Source organism: Triticum aestivum, chromosome 6B (assembly GCF_018294505.1).
Source record: "Triticum aestivum cultivar Chinese Spring chromosome 6B, IWGSC CS RefSeq v2.1, whole genome shotgun sequence".
NCBI classification, from domain to species: domain Eukaryota; kingdom Viridiplantae; phylum Streptophyta; class Magnoliopsida; order Poales; family Poaceae; genus Triticum; species Triticum aestivum.
This window is the reverse complement of record NC_057810.1, coordinates 42,144,909-42,165,273: the sequence shown is the minus strand read 5'-3', so window position 1 is coordinate 42,165,273 and position 20,365 is coordinate 42,144,909. Positions and strand designations below refer to the sequence as shown.

The 20,365-nt window shown below is 47.0% G+C and overlaps 1 pseudogene; it reads left to right on the top strand.

Moving 5' to 3' along the window:
- Positions 1-7,951: 7,951 nt before the first annotated feature.
- On the top strand, positions 7,952-19,600 carry LOC123135611 (uncharacterized; annotated as a pseudogene).
- Positions 19,601-20,365: the final 765 nt, after the last annotated feature.

Here is a 20,365-nt window from a genome sequence, read left to right as displayed (position 1 = left end):
GTTGGGGCGCCACTGCCGCCCGTATCAACGATTCTAGTTTTCACCAAGGACTCCATGTGGAAAAGGAGGGGCATACCTCGATGATGCTCCCAAGGAGGTGGATGGTGCCCACAGCGTCATCGCCGTCGTGGTCGTTATCGCCGGCCAAGGGTTTCCCCCGGTCATGACCACGATCACGAGTCCCACATCACCACGGGATCTAGGGACCAGAGGTCGCAGGACACGGGAGGAGGTGGGTGAGGGAGTCCTGGATTAGGGGGTATCCGGACAGCCGGACTATATACTTTGGCCGGACTGTTGGACCGTGAAAATACAAGACTCAAGATTTCGTCCCGTGTCCGGATGGGACTCTCCTTTGCGTGGAAGACAAGCTTGGCGATCCGGATATTATATTTTCTTCCTTGTAACCGACTCCAGGTAAACCCTAACCCTCTCTGGTGTCTATGTAAACTAGAGGGTTTAGTCCTTAGGGACAGAATCATAATCATCATAGGCTAGCTCCTAGGGTTTATCCTCTACGATCTGGTGGTAGATCAACTCTTGTAACACTCATATCATCAATATCAATCAAGCAGGAAGTAGGGTTTTACCTCCATCAAGAGGGCCCGAACCTGGATAAACATTGTGTCCCTTGCCTCCTGTTACCATTAGCCTAAGACGCACAGATCGGGACCCCCTACCCGAGATCCGCCGGTTTTGACACCGACATTGGTGCTTTCATTGAGAGTTCCTCTGTGGCGTCGCTGCAAGGCTTGATGGCCCCTTCGATCAACAACAACACGTTCCAGGGTGAGACTTTTCCCCCCGGACAGATCTTTGTGTTCGGCGGCTTAGCACTGCGGGCCAACTCGCTTGGCCATCTGGACCAGATCGACAGCTACGCCCCTGGCCACCAGGTCAGGTTCGGTGACTTGAACTACACGGCCGATATCCGCAGAGACTTGATCTCCGATGGATTCGGGCCTGCACCAGGAGTGCCGGACAGTCACGATGAGCACGACTTAGACCTGCTGTCGGACAATACTCGGGATATCGCCCCGGCAGGAATCTCGGACCTAAATCCGGGGCAGATTGCGTCGCCCAAGGACGGGAGGATGGACCCCGCCCTGGAGGCCGCACACCCATCGGTTGTAGAGCCGAACACAGACTTCACCCCCAAGGAAGCCTGTGACACCGGACCCCCGGACTCGTATCCGGCTGTAGGTCCCAATCCACGCACCCCCGAGCCCGCCGAATCTGGATGGGCTCCGATAACGGAGTTTACCGCTGCGGATATCTTCCAGCACTCGCCCTTTGACGATATGCTGAACTCGTTAAAATCTCTCTCTTTGTCAGGAGACTCTTTGCCGAACTATGTCCGGCTCGAGTGGGAAGCAGGCGACGAAGGAATTCGTTGCCCACCCACCAGCCACTTCATTGCCACGGTCGATGACTTAACCGACGTGCTTGACTTCGACTCCGAAGACATCGACGATATGGACGACGATGCAGGAGAAGAACAGGAACCACTGCCCACGAGGCGGTGGACAGCCACATCCTCATATGATATATATATGGTGGACACTCTGAAGGAAACCAATGGCGATGAGGCAATGGAGGATAACCCCTCAGGGAAGAAAGCTAAGCATGGGCGTCGTCAACACCGCTCCAAGCCCCGCCACAACAATACCGGCACAGGAGACGAAAACAATCCAGATGGTCCCGAAGATGAATACAATCCTGATCAGCCTGCCTTCAAGCAGGCTGGACTGGCAACGGACGGATACTCGGAGAGGGACAACTATATGCCCCCCTCTGAAGACGAGGTGAGCCTCGGCGATGATGAATTCAGCGTGCCGGAGGATCCCGCGGAACAAGTTCGCTTTAAGCGACGGCTTATGGCCACTGCGAGGAGCCTACAAAAGAAGCAACAGCAGCTTAAAGCCGACCAAGATTCGCTCACCGACAGATGGACCAAGGTCCTGGCTACCGAGGAATACGGACTCGACCGCCCCGACAAAGGGCACACACGGCACAATTCGCTACCCCAACCTAAGAAGGAGAACCTAAGGCACATACCCCGACGCCAACACACCACCACGGGCCAGGACAATACGCAGGAAACACGAGGCGGCATCCTCAAGCCTCAGCGCAATCATCATAAATGTCAAGTCAGGGAAGTTGGTGCCGAATTCAGCGGCCCCCAGTCCGGTCAGCGGAAAAAGAACAGCTCAAGCGCATCCGGCCCAGGCAGCATACTTGATCAACCATGTGAAATTCATGGTACCCCCAGAAGGGCGGCCAAGCATACCAATAGAGAATGCTGGATCCTCAAAACAAAACGGCCGATCGCGCGCCGGAAACAATGATGGGAGGTCTCATACTATAGAAGACCGATCAAACATGGTGAGGTCAAAGGAAGATCCCCCACAGTACAATAATACGACCGATCGTCTCTAATCACATCGACCGTCCGGACAACATCAGCCATAGCAATTTTATTGCACTCACTAGCTTGGGGGCTCCATCTTAGAAGAGCCCCCACGGGCATAAAACTATCAATAACATCTCCTCAAAAGATGCCAGGTGCAAAGGCCAAGTTTTAACTGGCCCACCATACTAATGGTTGTCTTCGGATCACCAAACAAATACCACGCCAAATAATAACTCTTCGGCATTGTCCCCTTATACAGTAATTACCACATACTACCGGGACGAACCACGTTGGCTAGATTCAACGAGGTACAACATCAGGCCAGTCCCGCGTGACATAGTCACAGTTATGGGCAAGGTCGAACCCCACCCTTAGAGTGGAAATCATACCGCCGCTGGAATAGCGAGTCGTGTCTGTTTATCAAATTTTGATTCGGCAGCCAAACACCCGGACACCAATTGAGGAGTCCGAACTACTTTATGGCATGATAGCCTGGTTCAGCCAGGCTCCAATCAGGCATCCACGGTTCAACCACAATAGTTCATGCAGCTGCTTTTAAGCATTTGTCTTTACATACTAACTTTAGCGCAGAATAGGACTGGCGACGCGGAATCACCTCGGACACACAAGGCAGGAACACATAAGGCAATCCGGATACAACTCAGATCCATACACAGCCTCCTCCAGTCCGGCCACGACAGGTTCCGCCAAAAACACTTCTTTTCATAAGCATAAACCACACTCATATGCATAGACATGTCACTCTACTGCAATGCGTAGACTTAAATTACACTTACGGCCGTCGTTTTTCATTGACGCCTTTTTGTCACAAATGGCACCCATGCCCTGTGTTATGCCCCATTATGCCAAGGGCTTCATAATACGGCTACAAAGTCTGACCACCTTTTCGGTCGCTCGGCACCCCGAACTTATAGCACTATATGCATCAGCTCCAAATCATGTCTTGGGTCATTAGTTTGGTTTGCCTGGCTCCCATGTTTTCGTACCTTACGTTTCGCTCCATCGGCTAAGGTAGCGCTGGGAGAACTACTGCGATTGTGTCCCGGTTCTTCCGGACGAGCACCTCAGTAGAGAAAGCCGAAAACTGACTGTCATGATACAGCAAAATCTGGTCAGCTGTTCGAGAGGTTGTAAAATCTTTAAAGATTTATTCCGCATAAAGCCATTATAAATGCAAAGTGCAACGGATCGGTCTTCCGATCAAGCGCCGATAGAGCCCCTAGTTCGTCCTTCCGAACACCAGGGGCTGCGGCCACCATACTCGAATTCCTATGGCTAAGTGAGAGTGATAAAGCCCTATAGTCTGATTGCCTGGTTCGTGGTGAGGAACACCTCCTTAAAAGGACCTAACAATGGGATAAAGAGTGTTCATGTATGTCCCGAACACCCCCATACTTTTTACGTGGGGGCAGAAGCCGACGACTGGCCAACTCTCAGGATTTATATACACTAAACAACCGCACAGGAAGAACAAGCGTTCAAATAAACAGGCAATAAATAATAAAAGTGCCATTATCCCGCATTACAAAGAATGGCACGACTGCCTTCAGGGAAATATAGTGTCTTTGGTACACTTATCCGCCACAAGGCGGGCTCCTTTCAGTACACCTTCATAGTATAACTCGGGCTTGCGATGCTCCTTACCCTCTGGCGGTCCCTCAGTCACCAGCTTCTCAGCATCAAGCTTCCCCCAATGCACCTTCGCATGGGCAAACGCCATGTGTGCACCCTCTATGCAGACCGATCACTCAATGACATCAAGCCGAGGGCAAGCGCCAACAATCCGCTTCACGAGTCCGAAGTAACTTCTTGGAATTGGCTCCACGGGCCACACCCGGATAACCAAGTCCTTCATGGCTAGTTCGGCCGCCTGGTGCAGTTCAACCAGCTGCTTCAGCTGATCGATAAAGGGCACCGGATAATTCAGCGCCAAATACTGCGACCAGAAATCCTTCTCCGCAGACTTCTTCTCCTCAGTCCAGTAGAATTGGGCAGCATCTGATATGCTGCGTGGCAGATCCAGAAACGCCCCTGGAGAAACAAGAATTCAGCTTGTCGCTTAGAGTTCCTCCCATTACTATGCAAAAATAGCCTTGAGTACAAAAGGCCTTACCAGCCGCAACCTTCCGGGCCTCCTGAATTTCTCTCAGAGCACCTCGGGCTTCTTCCCGAGCATCCTCTGCGGCTTGGAGAGCTTGGGCGAGTTCGGATTCTTTCCCTGCTAGACTCTGCTCCAAGCGCTCGCTTTTCTTCATGGCCTCCAGGAGCTCTCACTCAGCTTCAATGACCCTGGCCTCGTGCTTCTCACGAAGAGCCTGTTCGGCGACGGCCTTATTATCGGCTTCGGCCCCAGCCTTCTTCAGTGCCTCAATTTCGGCACTCGTCCCTAGAGCATACAGTGCAAATATCTTCATCGGGCACAACTTCTAATTCGTGCTCAACTTAGCACAAGGTGTCGACATACCTTGCTTGTGCCCCAACTGCTTCTTCACGCGGTCAAGTTCCTCTTTGGCCTGTTCCAGACGCTGCTTTAGTCCGGACACCTCCGCACTATGAGTGGCGGTCGTCTCTGCAGACGCCTATTTTCAAACAAAGGGATACATGTCATTAACTGAGTCTCCTGCAAAACGGAAAATTTTGATCCCCTGTTCGACTTTATTTCACCGGACAGTGCATGAGGGGCTACTACTCATATTATGACAATCTCCCAAAGGTTTCTTAAAAAACATACCTCAAAGCCCTTTATAAGACTAAGGCATGATTCGTTCAGTCCGCTCTCAGCGGACTGAATCTTTTCAATCACTGCACCCATGAGGGCACGATGTTCATCGACGATAGACGCGCTTCTTAGCGCTGTCGATAGGCCGGCCGCTGGCGGAGTAGGCAAGCCCCCCGTCAAAGGCGGCTGCTCACCCGATCCTGGAGCTTTAAAGGTCTCCAGGACCGTGTCCGGCTGGGGTTCGGACCTAAGATCACCCCCGCCATCGACACGCATGGGAGCCGCTGCTCCCGTGTGTCCGGCCCCAGTGATATGCCCCCCCTGGTCCAGGTCCCACTGAGATGACACCTCGGTGTCGCACCTAGGCTTCGGGGAAGGGGCCTCTGGAGGCGTCTCGCTCGCCAGGGCAACAGAGCTCAGCGAATCCTCCGATGAGGACTGCCCGGCGTGGGACCTCGCCGGGTTGTACGAAATATGGCGACAGTTAAAACTACTACATCCTAATGACCTCGCGCATGTAGGTGTGCGCGGGTTCCGTATACTTACGACTTTACCAGGGGCTGGGCCCTGGGATCCCACTCCGGGCTGCTGTCAGCAGCCGTGGTGGATGCCTCGGGGAGGGAACCTTTCCCCCTCTTTGGTGATTCGGCCTCTAGGGATGAGGAGGCCGTCCTTTTCTTCCCTCCCCCTGCGAAGGACTCGTTTTCTTCCTCCTATTCATCTTCGGAGGAAGGATGGTCACTGGAATCCCCGGATTTTGCGTCTGAAGCATCACGACGACGAAGGCCACTCCGGGTATTCTTGACCTTCTTGGAGGCCTCTTTCTTCGGTGCCTTGTAAGGCGCTGGGACCAGCATCTTCGTCAGAAGAGGTCCGGCCGGTTCCTCCGGCAGTGGGGCCGGACAGTGTATCCGCTCCACCTTTTTTGTCCATTCCTGGGATTATTGTAGAAAGCATGATGAGTGCGCCGGAATACGCCGGCTAAAACACGGATGGACAAAGCACAACAATAACTTACCAAACTTGCAGAGCGGGATAGTTGATACCCGCGGTCCTCGGCGGAGCTCGGCCATGGTTTGCTGGACTTGAAGAGCACCTTCCAGATGTCCTTGTGGGAGGATCCATAGAGCTCCCGTAGGGTCTGGTGTTCGGCCGGGTCATATTCCCACAAATTGCAGGCTCGACGCTGGCAAGGGAGAACCAGGCGAACTAACATCACCTGGACTACGTTGACGAGTTTGACGTCCTTGTCGACCACGCTCTGGACGCGCGTTTGGAGCACTGGCAGCTCGTCGGATGAGGACCAGTTCATGCCCTTCTCGGTCCAGGACGTGAGCCGCAGTGGGGCTCCGGATCTGAATTCGGGAGCAGCGGCCCACTTTTTACCACATGGTTCGGTGATTTAGAACCACTGCTGCTGCCACTCCTTGACGGAATCATTGAAGGTGCCCATCGGCCATACGACCTTGGGCATCTTGCTCACCATGGCGCCGCCGCATTCGGCGTGCTCGCCATTCACCACCTTGGGCTTCACGTTGAAGATTTTCAGACATAAGCCGAAGTGGGGCGAAATACGGAGAAAAGCCTCGCATACGATGATGAACATTGAAATGTTAAGGAAAGAATTGGGGGACATATCATGAAAGTCAATCCCGTAATAATACATGACGCCGTGAACAAATGGGTGAAGGGGAAACCCTACCCCGCGGACGAAATGATGAAGAAAAACGACCCTTTCGTGGGGCTCCGGAGTGGGGACGATCTGTCCCGCCGATGGAAGATGGTGGCCGATTTTCTTGGCCAAGTACCCAGCCTCTGGGAGCTTTCTGATATCCCTCTCCTGGACGGTAGAGGCCATCCATTTGCCTCCTGCTCCAGATCCGGACATCTTCGGAAGACAACTCTTTGGCGGAGAAGAAGAGTGCTTGGGTGCTAGTGCTCGAGCAAAGGGGAATGGACTAGCGGAAAGAAAAGGCGTGGGTAAAAAGGAAGAGACCTATCTCTTCATAGAGGCGGTAAAAGCTTTTACGCCTCCCCACTTGCTTGGTGGAACCCGCTCGTTCTCCATTCGCCGCAATTAGCGGTGCGTTTGGGCTACCCATACCTGTATTGATGAGAATCCCGCAATAAGGGGACACGATCTCTGCTTCGGCAAGACATGCAGAGGAAACCGCCTCGCGATATGCGCTGAGGCTGGTTGTGGGAAAATAGTTCGAATAATGACTCGACCGTAGTCTCATGTCACTTTGTCTAAAGTTGTCAGCAGATTACACTTGTGAAATATCATTCTCTCTACGGTGGTATGTGAAAAGCATCTTGCAGATCCGGACACGGTTTAAGTGTTCAAGAATTACTCTGGAGTATTCGGAGATGGAACCCGCCTTGCAATGCCGAAGACAGAACTGTGCGCCGGACTCATCGTCATTGAAGCCTGGTACAGGGGCTACTGAGGGAGTCCTGGATTAGGGGGTATCTGGACAGCCGGACTATATACTTTGGCCGGACTGTTGGACCGTGAAGATACAAGACTCAAGACTTCGTCCCGTGTACGGATGGGACTCTCCTTTGCGTGGAAGACAAGCTTGACGATCCGGATATTATATTTCCTTCCTTGTAACCGACTCCAGGTAAACCCTAGCCCTCTCCGGTGTCTATGTAAACTGGAGGGTTTAGTCCTTAGGGACAAAATCATAATCATCATAGGCTAGCTCCTAGGGTTTATCCTCTACGATCTCGTGGTAGATCAACTCTTGTAACACTCATATCATCAATATCAATCAAGCAGGAAGTAGGGTTTTACCTCCATCGAGAGTGCCTGAACCTGGGTAAACATTGTGTCCCTTGCCTCCTGTTACCATTAGCCTAAGACGCACAGATCCGGACCCCCTACCCGAGATCCGCCGGTTTTGACACCGACAATGGGGCTGGACGAACCAGTCGCACAGGAGGCTGTCTGCTTCAGATCCTGCGACAGGAGCCGGGGAGGACATCCCCACGCCACGAGCCTCATCCGCCACCGCCGCCCCACCCGCGCTTCCAAGGAAGCGGCCCCTATCACCATTGCCGACCATTTTCTGCAGGAACAGTGGTGTGCTTGCCGTTGAGGCCGCCACCTCAGATCCAAACTCTTCCATGCAGGCTATGGAGCGAAGAGAGGCCTCGCCGCCACCTTCCTTGGTGGTCGCGGGGTAAGCCCGATGGCCCCCTCTGGCAGCGGCGAGACACGAGAAAAGGTGGGAGGGGAGGAGCGGCGGTGCTAGGGGTGGCTCCCCCCTAGTCGCCCAGTGAGGACGACATTGTTTCTGTTTGGAGCTGCGCCGAGGTATTAATCTTGTTGGATCGCTACATATACACATGTACAACTATGAGTTTTATGAGTTTTCGTATCTAAGTAAGGTTGAAGATTTAAAGCCATGCTTGCCCCGAGGTAGCGACCTGACTAGCGTCTCGGGGCGGGCGATATAGTCACTATGGTGTGCAGCAACGATGTGACATGGAGGAAGGTGGAGTGATGTCGTTGGCAAAGTGATGGAAGGTGGTCATTGATAGATGCGGTGGTGCCAAAGTGCGGTGAAGGAGCTCACCAAAATGTACCATGGGAAAAGAAAGTAAAGAAAAAGAAAGTGTATGACAAGGGCCCTTGGCTATAAAAGTTTTCATGCGTGTGTGCATTCGCCTAGTTTGAGTCGATCGATTCGTTGGAGAATTCCAATATTGATGAGTTCGGAGGCGCCCACAAACGTGAAATTCCACTTCGGTGATTCTTTTTCTTTTTATGAACGACCTGTGATCCTATTCCAAAGGCACCAAAACCGAACTAAATACAAGAAAACACACCGGCTAGCCTGAGAGAGAGAAAAAACACTCCAGCCCGTCGCAAGAGTTACATAGCCTTAGGTCGCTGTACATGTGCATGCATGGACTATGTTCCTGTAATGCTAATTTGAAATGATGCTGAATGTTAATATGATTTTTATCCTATTTCTGTTTCTGTGTATTCTAGTTCATATTTTTGTACCTAGTTCTTGTGCAATTTAGCTTAGGACAATAACTTCGTACAATGTTTTCTAGGAAAACTGAGGCCTAGAGCTTAAGCCCTTTTACCAAAGGGAAAAAAGCAGACACTAGTTGGCAAAGTGCCTGAGTAAATAAGGAATTGATGCACGACTAGTTTTCATGATATAGAGATAAAAAACGTTTCAAAATGCAATATAGCATATGCTTTCTCTTAACTACTCCCTCCGTTCCTAAATATTTGTCTTTTTAGACATTTCAAATGACTACTACATACGGATGTATGTAGACATATTTTAGAGTGTAGATTCACTCATTTTGCTCCGTATGTAGTCATTTGTTGAAATGCCTAGAAAGACAAGTATTTAGGAACGGAGAGAGTATGTGTGAAACGATTTCCATGTTATATTACATAGCAGAAGACAAAGATTGTATACCATGGAGAACAAGTTAGAGCATACAAATGAGACAGGAAGGGAGTTTCCACTTCACGTTTTGCAACACATCACGAATAACTTTTCTGAGAAGTGCGTAATTGGTCGTGGTGGGTTTGGAGTAGTTTATAAGGTATGATTATCTCTTTGTGCATCTTTCATGTACAATACATTTCTCAGATGACACATACTACCACTGTACTGGCTATACAAGCTAGAACTCATGTGCCATATTACATTCCTATGTTTGAATTTGACAGGGAGTACACGATGGGGAAGAGATTGCTATTAAAAAACTTGACTAACAGCCAGGACTTGGTGACGACCAATTTAAGAATGAGGTTACGAACCTTATGGGGGTGCAACATGAAAATATAGTGCGGTTACTTGGCTATTGTTATGAAACACGAAATAAAATTGCCGAATATAATGGAAAGCTTGTTTTTGCTGGCTATGACGAAAGACTTCTCTGCTTAGAATACTTACAGAGTGGAAGTCTTGAGGATCATATTTCTGGTATGGTGGTGCTATACTTGAACTATTTCTTCTGCATTCTCAGGAAAATGATGCTGAAATTTTCCCTTGGTAATATACACCTTTTGTTGACTTGTGCAGATGAACCCTGCAGACTTGATTGGAGCATATCTTACGTAATAATTAGAGGAATATGTGAAGGTTTAAAGTACCTTCATACGGGATCTGAACATCCTATTTACCATCTAGATTTGAAGCCTGCAAACATATTACTAGATGGAGATAAGATACCAAAGATTGGAGATTTCAGTTTGTCCAGACTTCTTGTTTCAACACAAACATGTGTCACAAAGACATTTATAGGAACACCGTAAGTTACGTGAAAATTTGATACATTATGAGAAGTGATGAATTCATTTTTAAAATTTGAAAATAATAAATGTCTTTCATACAACCATGCAGTGGATACATGCCACCAGAATACATCGATAGACAAGAAATCACACCAAAATTTGACGTATTTAGCTTGGGTGTTATAATCCAAAAAATAATGGCTGGACAGAAGCTTCACTGCCAATATGCGCATACGCCTCCTGAGAAATTTATTGACCTCGTAAGGAAAACAAATTCATAGCTATGCATATCATGATCAACCCTCACTTTTACAAATATTATTATGTGTTGTGTTTAACATCCGTAACGTGACTACATGTCACCTTTCCACACTATATTTGTACTTTGCAGGTGTGTGAAAACTGGGAGAAAAGACTCCAAGCAACAATGTCCACGGATATATCACTGGAAATTAAGACATGTATCGAAACACCGTTAAAATGCGTGGAGTCCGACCGGAAGAAAAGGCCGACTATAACCCAAATTGTGGATGAATTGGATAAGATCGATAATGCCAAAAGTTCACCTATAGGCCAGGTATTTTTATTTGTCAGACTTCTTTTGTCTATAATTACCTTTTCATTTATAGCATCACGTTTGTTTACAGAAGTAAAAACTAGCCCAAGACCTGCATTAACTATTATCACAAAGTTATTGTCCATAGCCGTGATCAAAATGGTGGCTGTGTGACTTGTGTCTACAATGTTTGCGGATGGCTCATTCCGTGACATATAAATCCTCCGTTTAACAGTCCATTTCCCATCATACACTTGCCGAGCGCCCGACGCTGTTAATGTTGTGTTGAGATTTTGTAGATGCTTATAAGAACCTTATTTTTCTTATAAAGTTGATTGGGATGAAAAATTACTGATTGTTATCGAGTCATGGAAATACTAGACCATTCAATTTTTTATTCTGGTCGCAATCTTGTGACAGTTTATACTCCACTTGAAAATGTCATCTCACCCCTTAGTCGTTACAGTGTGACGCTTTTACCCCATTCCATTGTTATCCCACTGAAAAGCTATATCTATTTGTTAGGACAATGTGCCAGCTGACTGAGCACACAACCTGAAAAAGTGTTTGTTAGAGATATAACCAACCGCGTTGACCTGAAATTTCATCTGATTCATTCAAATTGTGAAATCTTGTTAATTCCTTCAAACAGGTGCACCTACCAATGGCACACTGTTCTTGCGCCATATCAGATATACCATTAATGACATGTCTAAATTGCTTGCCCACTTAGTTGCTGTATCTTGGCATGTCTTCTTTGTTGTATGGGGGTGGGGGGTGGAGTAAAATTTGATGAAATGTGTTATCAGATCACAAACTAGGGGGAGGCGGGAGTAGAAATTGACAAAAATTGTTATCAGATCATAATCTGAGGAGTAAATATGGCACAAAAATAGTTAAATATGACAAACATCATTGTTATCACAAACTGAATAGTCTAAAATTTGATAAATCTTGTTATCAAATCACAAACTGAGGACTGTAAATATGGCACAAAAATAATTAAATGGGACAAATATCATTGTATGGCTAGAACTATTGGGTCAAAAGTGTAATTCACTCAAAAAAAAATCATAGCGATTACTACCTCCATTCCTGGTTTACTAGCCCCCCCCCCCATGTATTTTGTGTCCTATTTTGACCATTATTTTAACTAATAAAGTATAAGTTATACTCCCTCCGTTCCTAAATATAAGTCCTTCTAAAGGTTTCAATACAAACTACATATGGATGTAAATAGACATATTTAAAGTGTAGGTTCACTCTTTTTGCTGTTTATGTAGTCCGCGCATTGAAATCTTCAAAAAGACTTATATTTAGAAATGGAGGGAATACACAGAAAAAGTATTATCATTGGAAAATATATTCAAATATGAATCCAACAATATAATATTTTATGGCATGAATTAATATTTTCTAGTCAAATCAACGGTTAAAATTTGGCACAAAATATAAAGGGGACCAATAACCAGGACGAATGTACCACTTTATAATTTAAAAACCGTACCTGATGTAGACTAACACAAAGAAAGTTTTTTATAGTAAAATATTTGCGTTATATGGCTGGCGGAAATATTTTTTGACCTCCAATATTCTATCTATAACTCGTGGTTCATAAATTGAATCCCTCCATCCCAAACCATACCTATAAGTGTTTGTGCCTACCCCAACATCACCCATTCTCTAGTACTCTCCTTTGGATGTGAAGCACCCTTCATCCACTCACTCTTGATCCACCTACCCTTCACTTTTCTCCCGTGGAGCACGTAAATTCCCTTGTACCATCCCCGACATAAGGTTTCCTTCTGCTAGTAGTTGGACAGACTTCTCCTCTATCACCTTGTCGATAAGTCACTAAAAGGTATAGTGGTACAGAGGGGGATGAATAAATGATTTCAAAATTTTACTATAAAGTTTATACCTTTGTAGAATTTAAACCATGTTTCATAAGGAGGCACCAACAATGTAATTCTATCACATACAACTTGCAGCAAAAAAATTGGAAACTAAAGTACACGATGAGGATGCACAAATTTGGTGCTTTACCCCCTGAACCTCGGTTCATTGGCGTAATTCTACATCTCCAATGAAGACCTTGAAAGATATAAGTCCAAGGACACCAAGTACTAGCCAATTCTCACAGCACCAATCTTCGATGACTGAGACAAAAGGTTTGTTTCCCTTCCTCGTGGTAGATTTTTACAAAGCTATGGGCCATCCATGGCTTTCAATTTTTCTTTGTTTCTCCAAATGCTAGGGACTACTTAAAGGATTGAATACATGAAATGGAGGGGGTGGGTGTGAATATGAGGCCGCAAAATTAATCAAAATAATTATTTTAGGGAGGTGAGGAATTATGAGTTCTCTAATGCAACTGTGTGAATCAAACTATATGGCAATGCATGTCAAGCTAGAAAGATCAAACATGCTAGAATTGTACTAAGCACAAATTAATGGAGATGATGGAAATAACCAATATAGGAGCATGGAGGTTTCTTCCCGAAGTTCAAATCCTTGAGGTGGGGCGGTGGATTCTAATCTCCTACGGAGAGGTTTGAGGCACAAAGTTTCCAAAGGCCACAAGGAACTAAAATTATTCTGATTGAGTTGGGGACACAAATTCTAGGCTACACCACCAAGGATAGATCCTAAGGCAATATTTGGCTTCACGAACTTTACCGGGGCTAATATACACTTGGAAGCTAACTCCAACCGTCTAAGAGACCCGACAACCTCGAGACTAGATATTCAAGCTTTTCTTGGTGAAGTCACTGATATGTTCCTCTTTATTTTCCTTCACTTGAATGGAGGTGAACAATCACTACAGGAATCAGGTAATTTGCTGCCAGCCAAGCACAGACGGCAAAGCCCGATAACATGACGGCAAAGAGTTTGTCGTCAATTAGATGTAGGCAACGTGCGACAAAGGATTAATCGGTAAAGCCATACTTTGCCGCCAGCCTGACTGTTTTCCAGTAGTGTAACAACTTTGTCGTTAACAGAATACGGTCTGATGGCAAAAAAATACTTGATGGCTTGTCGCGATAACAAATGGCGTCAAGTAATTTGTGGTCCGCAAGCTTCTCTTTGTCGTTAGCAGACTGCTCTTTTCCCTAATGGGGGAAAGTTTAGATCTGAAAGTTGTTCTCTCTTATGAAAAGAGGGAGCGTTATTTATGTGGGCCCTCCATTTGAATGCTTGTTATTGGGCTATTTTGGCAAACCTGGAGTCTCCAATGCTTGGTATAGTTGTGCTAGACCAAAATTCTAGGATCCTTCAAGAAAATAGTCTAGGCCAAGTCAACAGCACCCGGAGCCTGCGGGTCACATTATACAACAACGAAGCAATAATGGCGGAGCAATCTTTGGTGGTTTCTATCAAAGATATGGGAGTGTCTAGGATGTATTGGAAGCATGAACCCACTCTTCATTATACATCAAGTCCCTCTTAAAGTATGACTTCTCCACGACTCAAATATAGAGAAATTAACTTAAAAATGCAAAGATGTAGTCTTCTATTACTTGCGGGTATCCAACCACCTTTTCAATACTTCCTTTGGGACCTATACTTGTACATACACTTGAGTAGTAAGTTAGCCCCCTATTCATTTGCCATTACCACCAAAAACCACATAGTGGCTTACATGTCCTTTCACCCCCATGTGATACCTGAACATCTAGGAGTCACACATCCCACATCCTCCAATGTAACAAGCTTCTAATGCATTTTCTTGGTGATGAACCCCTTCTTGGATGTTCAACATGATTACATTGATATCTTCATCAATCTCTCTCTCTCTCTCTCTCTCTCTCCCTCTCTCTCTCTCTCCCTCTCTCTCTCTCTTCTGATTTATATACAAGAAAAACTCTTGATAGGCTAAACACAATAATATGGAACAAATGTTTACCCTATAGATGGATAGGAATCCCATTAAAAGATGCATGTCCAGAGGTAAATAACAAGTTAAGTTACTTGGCACTAGATGAAATCCAACGATCAAATGACTAAGCCTACTAGAAGCCACTGGCTCGGTGGCTATGTTCAACTAGGTCCATGGGCACCAATTCCATCTGGAACCCGAAGAATCTCGGGCACTGGAGTTACTGGATGCTGGATACTCGGTGGTTCTGCATGCAATTACAGGTACCAAGGTCATACAAATTAGTACAGCCATAATGTGACAACATATTCATATCCATATAGTTCACTTCGCTGGACCTCCTCAGTGATACCAGGTGTGCACAAAATTAATGGTACCAAAACCAAACAAACATTTGGTCGTTGAAACACAATGATGTGTTGTAACTCCATGTAGCACACCCTTTTTTCCTGAACTGAACTTAGAAAGTTCCATCATCACTCTCCTCTCGCTTCATAGTATCGACTAACTAGTATTGTGTATCCAAATGGTGTATAAATTAGAGATGGGGAGGCTTTATTAAGGTGTTTTTTGGGCTTCCTGTTGAGCATTTAGCAGAATTGACCTTCCTCTATTAGGTCCAACTCTCATCTTGGTTGTGAAACTTTCCTCTAAATCAATGTGATCCAGAATCACCAATAGAGCTAAAGAAAATGTCCTAATCTTGCCATAACTTTTGAAGTTATTTTGGAAGATGCCAATGATACTTACAACTAGTTTATATTCCCTCCTACTTTAAAGATAGGTATGTGTCCTAATTTCATTTTTGTCTATGTCCTCTAGACCCAGCCCACCTCCCCCGTTTCTGATTTTGCCCATTGTCTTAACCACCCCTCGTCCTATATTTTGGCGAGCCAATAAAAACTAATTTAACTGGCAGCTAAAGTACGTTTTTGGGACATAATCACATTAACAGTAAAATGTCGGGTAAATCAGAGTGATTGCATACAAATATTTATACCGTGGTTGCAACACATGGGCAATTACCTAGTGTGATTAAACATGTTTAGTACCTAACTGAAACATTAGTTCTTTTATTAATCATCAAAACTGGCTACTTTCCTTAGGTGCACTTTTAGCTTCTCGTATCATAAAACCCCAAAGGTTTGGCCTCGATCCTTATCCTTTACTAGCACACACATTAGGTTTAGTAGAGATCACCCGCCACCCCTAGCGCTAGATATGGAGTTCGATTGACATTGGCAACACTACTTCTTGACTATAAAACCTCCTCGGGGGACATCATGTTATCAACAAGAGAACATTCAAGGCCACTAGCTATACAAACCTGCTCAGGCGGTTTCATGAGTTCCTACGACAATGTGTGTGGTTCTTGTACCTCGATCTAAGGGAGCACCAAAGGTGGACTCCCAAGGTCGTCACCCTGACATCGGAAATGGTGCCACCATTTCCCTTTCCACTCACACTCTGTGATTGATGTGTGTGGGACAAGGGGTTGCTACAAACATACTAACATCGGCAAGTGCTGCGACAGCATTGCCTTTAAACACTAAGCATGGATCATGATGAGTACGTATCACATATAGGTGAAGAATTCCATGTGATGATTATCTCACATCATAGACACTTGTCCAGAAACAGGCCGAAAATAGAGTGGGTGAAATTTTCCCCGCCTCTTTACCACCTTGTGTGTAGTACTGATGATAATTTGATTAAATGTACTTCTATAATAGTAATGTTGCTTAATTTCGTAGGACTAACTCTTTTTCCACACTAGTTCAGTTGACTAGAGGTCTTTGTAGGCAAGAGCTATACTTACCCAAGATTTTGTGCATGTAGGTCACTGGCGTGAGAAAAAAGCGGGATTTCAACAAACTATACGCAAGCTTGGGTAAGCATCTGTTATAGCTAGCTATAGCTGCATGGCATCTCGACGAAACAATTTGAGAGGGATGAACAGTACATACATCTACATGTCTTCTTTACCTAAGGCGACCGGAGTGCATCATGTGTATCACTAGTAAATACAAATGTGTCGCTAAGGCATCTCCAAAGCGGACCCTCTCAAACTTCCATTATATGTTCGGACCACAGAGTCCGGATCACTTTTACCATCTAAGGGGACCTGTATATGTTCGCTTAGCAGTTCGGACGTACGAAATCCGATATCCAAGAGACAAGCATGGGGGAGTTTTGCTGGAGTCCAGACATCCATTTGACCAATTAATCATAGGGAAAGTAGTGGCTACACTCATCTTCGGTGCACCCACAAAAAAATAATATAGCAAATCATTTGAAAAGATTCTGAATTTTTGTGAGAATAGTCATCAACAAATGTTATGGACGCTTGCAGTTGGTATTCAAAAAACATTCGAGGAGCTCTGTAAAAAAAGACAAAATCACTAAAAATCAGTCAAAACTGTTTGAGCAGATTTTGCAGTTGTCTTTTTTGTACAGAGCTCCTCGAATGTTATTTGACCACCAAACTTTGCAAGCATCCATAACATTTGTTGATGACCACTCCCATAAAGTTTCAGAATTTTTTGAAATGTTTTGCTCTTTTTTTTTTGCGTGGGTGCACCGAGCTGGGTGTAGAAAAAGCACTCTCATTAATCACATGCATGGTCTCCCTCTTCTCTCTCCTCTCAACGGCACAGGCATGATCCGGGCCCCTCTCCTCTCTCTCATCTCAACTAGCACAAATAGCTCATGACATGCATGGTCCCCACCTACTTTTTCTCCTTCCAACTAGATACTTTGTGATTAGCATTGGATGGTTCATTTTCATATCATATCCATGGGCCACGTCTAGACATAAAAACAGACATATACGGGAGATATTTGTGGGTCAGTGTCGGAGATGCCCTTAGTTCCGTGTCTTTGTTTTTCTGAAACTACATTGCGTCGGTGACTGTTCATTGTGCTTCTGCATGTCACAAGAGTGTTTGCTTAATTTATTTGCAGATTCCACCATTGGTTTCAACGATGACGAGCCAATAATTATTGCTCCTCCAAATTCAGGTCCAGTAACTCAAAACCGTGTGTTCTTAAGTTGCAGACTCTTTTGGGCTTTCTCAACATTTAACAAGTGAATTAAATCCAATCAAATGCAAAAGAAAAAAGGAAAAGAAAAAAGTAAAGCTAACATTGCACAATAGTCTTAATATTACAGTGCAGCTGGTGATAAAGAACAGTAAAGAGGCGCCTCTCAAGGAGAACAACCAGAAGGTGATGCTGGAGCTCACCGGCGGTGACTCCAGCGTTGACCGGCCGGGCCTGGACCTAGTGGTCGTACTAGACGTGAGTGGCAGCATGTCGGGTGAGAAAATCGACGAGATGAAAGTCGCCATGCAGTTTGTCGTTAGGAAGCTTTGCCCCATCGACCGCCTCTCCATCGTCACCTTCTCCAATGATGCCACTAGGCTGTGCCCACTGCGGCAGATCACCCGGGACTCCCAGCGGGATTTGCAGAAGATCGTCAACGGCCTTATCGCCCGCGGCGGCACAAACATCAGTGCCGGCCTTCAGACTGGACTGAAGGTCCTCACCGACCGCAAGGTCAGCGACGGCCGGGTCGTGGGCGTCATGCTCATGTCTGACGGCCATGAGAGCTCAGGCGACGCCCGCCAGGCCCCTGTCGGAAATGTACCTGTCTACACTTTTGGTTTTGGCAAGGACAGTGACTCGCTGCTGCTCAGAGAAGTCACGGCCAAGAGCATTGGAGGGACATTCTCCTTTGCCCGCGACATGGATGGTCTGACCATGGCCTTCTCCCACTGCCTCGCTGGGCTGCTTACTGTCGCGGCTGAAGAGCTCTATCTGACGGTGTCATGCGTCAGAGACGAGTGAACGATACAGAAGGTGACCACCAGTAGCTACCTGCAGACACAGCACTCGGATGACCCTGGCTCGCTGACCGTTGCCTTTGGCAACCTCTACAGCAATGAAGTGCGCAAGGTCATCATCTACCTGTCCCTCCCCGCCATTGAGAGCGAGGGCAGCGCGAACATCCTCAAGGTCATATACTCATACAACAGGTACGTACCATAGAGGAACGTCAAATCACATGCATCTAATCGGCTCTCGGTTAATTTCATGTGATGTGAGTGTGATGGTGGAATGCAGCTCTTCTGGCAGGGAATTTATTGCTCCTCCTACAATGCTGACCGTCTGGCGATCTGGTGTAGTGGTCCCAGAGGATGAGGGGCCGGAGTCGGACGAGGTGTGGGCAGAAGAGATCCGTCTGCAGGCTGTGGAAATGATGCGGGAGGCGAGAATCATGGCGGACGAGAAGAACCTGGAGGAGGCAAAGTACAAGCTAATGGATGCCCAGTACATGGTGGAGGACCAGTCCAACCCACTTCTCCTGACCGAGCTGCAGGAGCTCCTGGAGCTTTTGAACACCCAGGGACTCTACGAGGCATATGGCCGGCCATACGCGTTGTCATCGGAGGCTTCACATGACCGGCAGCGTTTCGCGACGAGGGGAGGGGACATCTGCACAATGAGGCTGTTCGCAACGCCGCGCATGAACAAGTACCTCAAGCAGGCCAAGTTATTCCAAAGGGACCCAACGTGCACGGTGCCTTCGGCGGACGTTGACGTTAAGGAGGAGATGGCTCTTAGTATTAATCTTTGCCAATGTGGGCACAATAATGAAGAGAAGATGGGGAGGTTGAGCTTGGATATGGAAGAGTAAGCAGGCTTGTTGAATGTTATTATAATTTTTTTTTCGAGATTGACAGGGGGGCCAAATACCCCACCGCTTGTTATATTCCAACTCGAAGGTGACTTGGCAGTCAGTACAGATACAAGTAAGCGCCCAAAGGCGCAAAAGAAAATTACACAGAAGGGCAAGAGAAAGCCCAAAACTAGAAGAAAGAAACAAAATGGAGGGGAAGGCTGGCACCAGTACCAAACCGAAACCCCTGGAGACCGACATCTCGGGTAGCGAGCTCCGCTGAGCAGCTTGTTCCACCTCCGACAATGAACCATAACAAGGCCTAGGGAGAAACATACGGGCACCAGACCAACAACTCACAATGGAACATCACTGGCATGAACGAAGGGTGTCGGATAGCCGAGTTCATGCGGTGACACCGGTGTGCGCCGGTGAAGCCAAAAGACAACGCACCACCGAGACCGAAGGGCGCGACACCGGTGTACCGCCGCCGAGGTCGAAGGGCAGCGTGCTGCCAAGGCCACCCCAGGATGTCCCCGCGATCGTCGTCCGGACCACCATGAAGCACAGCCTTGATGGAAAGGAGACACCGAAGTAGAAGCATACCGAGAAGCATCACTGGAGCGAACGAAGAGCGTCGGGTAGCCGAGTTTGAGCGGCGGCACCGGTGTGCCGCCGGCGAAGCCGAGAAGGCAACGCGCCAACGAGACCGAAGGGCGCAACACCGGTGTACTGCCGTCGAGGTCGAAGGGCAGCGTGTCGTCGAGGCCCCCCCAGGATGTTGAAGCAAGGTCCACTCGAGTCGCCAAGAACAATGGCC